Source organism: Anarrhichthys ocellatus, unplaced genomic scaffold (assembly GCF_004355925.1).
Source record: "Anarrhichthys ocellatus isolate YVR2014 unplaced genomic scaffold, GSC_Weel_1.0 scaffold4323, whole genome shotgun sequence".
Lineage (NCBI taxonomy): Eukaryota > Metazoa > Chordata > Actinopteri > Perciformes > Anarhichadidae > Anarrhichthys > Anarrhichthys ocellatus.
The window spans coordinates 1,848-4,671 of NW_022284297.1; the positions used below are offsets into that span (position 1 = coordinate 1,848).

Consider the following 2,824-nt stretch of genomic DNA (forward strand, 5'->3'; position numbering starts at 1 on the left):
CTTTCAAATGTTCTAGTTTTATTTTGTTTGTATGTTTATGTGTTATTATGCTGTAAGCTGTTTTAACTCCCTTTGTGTATGAAATGTTCTATATGAATACATTTGAATGAATGGCTCGTCAGAACAGACGTAGAATCATTTTCAACCCGCTGACTGGTTCCTTAATTCACCGTCGCAGCTCTAATCCTGCCATCGAATGAACTAAACTACGCGAACAGATTAGTGTGAAGACTAAACGACTAAACGAGGTTCAGGTTGTTTTACATCTGAAGAGCATAAACGGAGGTCATTTTGCTCATTTCTTTTCCTTCCAACAGCACAAAGAGATGTAAAAACAACAGTACTCCTGTACGCTAACATGACAGACATGGATCCTGTTGTTGAAGGTTTCATCTTCCTCTTGGCTTTCAGAACAGCAGATAACTTACTTTCAGCTTTCAGCCATGTTTCACGAACAACTAACGAGAAAACAACATCTCAGCGTCGTTTCCTTTACATGACTTTAAAAACCTCGACGGGGGAAATCACCACAGCACCACCTCACCACCTCACCACAGCACCACCTCACCACCTCACCACCTCACCACAGCACCACCTCACCACCTCACCACAGCACCACCTCACCACCTCACAACAGCACCACAGCACCACCTCAGAACCTCACCACCTCACCACAGCACCACCTCACCACCACCTCACCACAGCACCACAGCACCACCTCACCACCTCACCACAGCACCACAGCACCACCTCACCACAGCACCACCTCACAACAGCACCACCTCTCCACCTCTCCTGTATGTCCTCTGAGAGGAAAGCTTTAATTCATTCTTTAGGATGAAGTCAGCGTTGAGTTCCCCGAAGACTCAAACTGCAATAACATCATGTGAGCCGAGGCTGCATGTTTCATAAAGATTCATATATACATGATATAAACGTTATACCCTTAAAATAACAGTCAGTGTCGTTTTGCATCTTTAAAACATGTTTTTGAGAACATGTTATTTCACCCCCCGTTTAAAGTTTAAGTTTAAAACCAAAGTAAAAATATATTAAGATCTTGTAAGTAAAACTTCAAACCCATATGTGGACACATTTATGTTTACTGTGTGTTATAAAGTATTTATTACGTATTGTTTATTAAGTGAGTATGCAGATGTACAAATCCTTCGGTAGGGTCAGAAGTCTTTATGTCATTGTAGATGTCATTCTGTCCAAACACAGCTTGCATGTTCTTAATAAACTCATTTGTTTATTTAGCTGCTGGGAAAGTCTGAAACCCACAAAAGCTAACTTCATATCTATATTTATTAAGATTTGATCTATTTATCAGAACCATATGAAGCCTAAAACTCAATGAACCTCCAGAGTAACTGGGCTGAAAAGCCGTGTTTTCTTGACTCTGTTGCACCTGTAACCACACCCAGCAGTGATGTCACGGCGTACTGACACACCCTGACGTACACTTCTACATCACTGCAGCCGCATGGCAGCTTTAACCATTGGAGGAAAACGAAAAATGTGCTCTTTTTAAAAAACGTAAATGCGTGCTCAGACATTAGTGTGATGCAACACAAGAAGGCAGAAACTCATGCACGCATCGATAGATCAGACACACAGACATGCGCAGACATGCTATAGGTTTGAATACAGCACTTACCAGCTTCACAATGTGGTACACATCCCTCCCAACACACACACACACACACACACACACACACTGCAGGTGACTCACCTTGAGGTCTCTGTGTACCACCCCCATCTGATGGCAGTGGAGCACGGCCTCCAGGATCTGCTGGATGCAATGACTGCACTCAAACAGCAGGGGGGGGAGCAGGTTAGTCTGATGCACATTCACCCCCCCCCCTCAACAGTCACATCCATGCATGAGTATTCTCGCTGCACACTCACACCAAACTCACTATCATAAAAAAAAAAAGGTGTTAAGAGTGAACTAACAGAAGAAGACCACGTGTGTTCCCGGATCAGTCAGGCCGTGTGTGGCAGACGCTGTGTCTAACCTGCACTTTGTTTCTCCTGTGTAATGTATTCAGGAGCACTGCTGCTGACGAAAAGCTTGCAGGATTTTCGAGCATCTGAAGTAAACACTGCTGTTTCTCTCTCTCTCTCTCTCTCTCTCTCTCTCTCTCTCTCTCTCTCTCTGCTGGGGCCCACAGGAAATCACACTTCTAGTTCAGACCGTCTAAAATAGTGCAACAAGAGTCCCAAAAGCACAAAAAACAAAGAGTCAGACTGACAGACAGCAAGCACAGGCATAAATCACAGGCACAAAATTAAAACAGTACAACAAGCATGTACCCTTGGACATGAGGGTGCAGGGCAATGCAACACAATGAGACACACACACACACCTTGAGGTCCCTGTGCACTATGTCATGTTGGTGGGTGTAAGACACACTGTCTAGAATCTGATGGATACAGTGACTGTGGAGACAAAACGACAGGGTGAGGGAGCAGATAAAGGAGGGAACACGGGAAGGAAAGGAAACATAACAGACGGGTAATACATCAATAGAAGGAACATCTGACAGGAGGAACAGAAGATTATATGCTCAGTTCACCGAGATGACAAAAAAACAGATTTCCTGACTCATCTAGAACTTGTCATGCAGATAGTGTGGTTTTTATTTTTCCGGTTTTTGAGATATTTGCCTCTGAGTTTTCTGCCGTCACTTCAATACAACGCAGGTGAATGGAGGTTAACTCAACCTGAATGATAAACCACATCTCATGGCAATCCATCTAATAGTTGGTGGGACATTTCTCTCCAAACCAAAACTGTAAACCTCACGGTGGTGCTCGA

At 43.8% G+C, this 2,824-nt stretch overlaps 1 long non-coding RNA gene across 1 annotated transcript in view; it reads right to left on the reverse strand.

Annotated features, from left to right (window-relative positions):
- Positions 1-2,817, reverse strand: part of LOC116379441 (uncharacterized) — a 4,658-nt gene extending 1,841 nt beyond the window's left edge. Inside the window, exons 1-2 of the long non-coding RNA XR_004212419.1 lie at positions 2,373-2,817; positions 1,736-1,808 (exon numbers count right to left, since the gene is read on the reverse strand). This is a non-coding gene — a long non-coding RNA (uncharacterized LOC116379441). The remainder of the gene's footprint in view (positions 1-1,735; positions 1,809-2,372) is intronic.
- Positions 2,818-2,824: the final 7 nt, after the last annotated feature.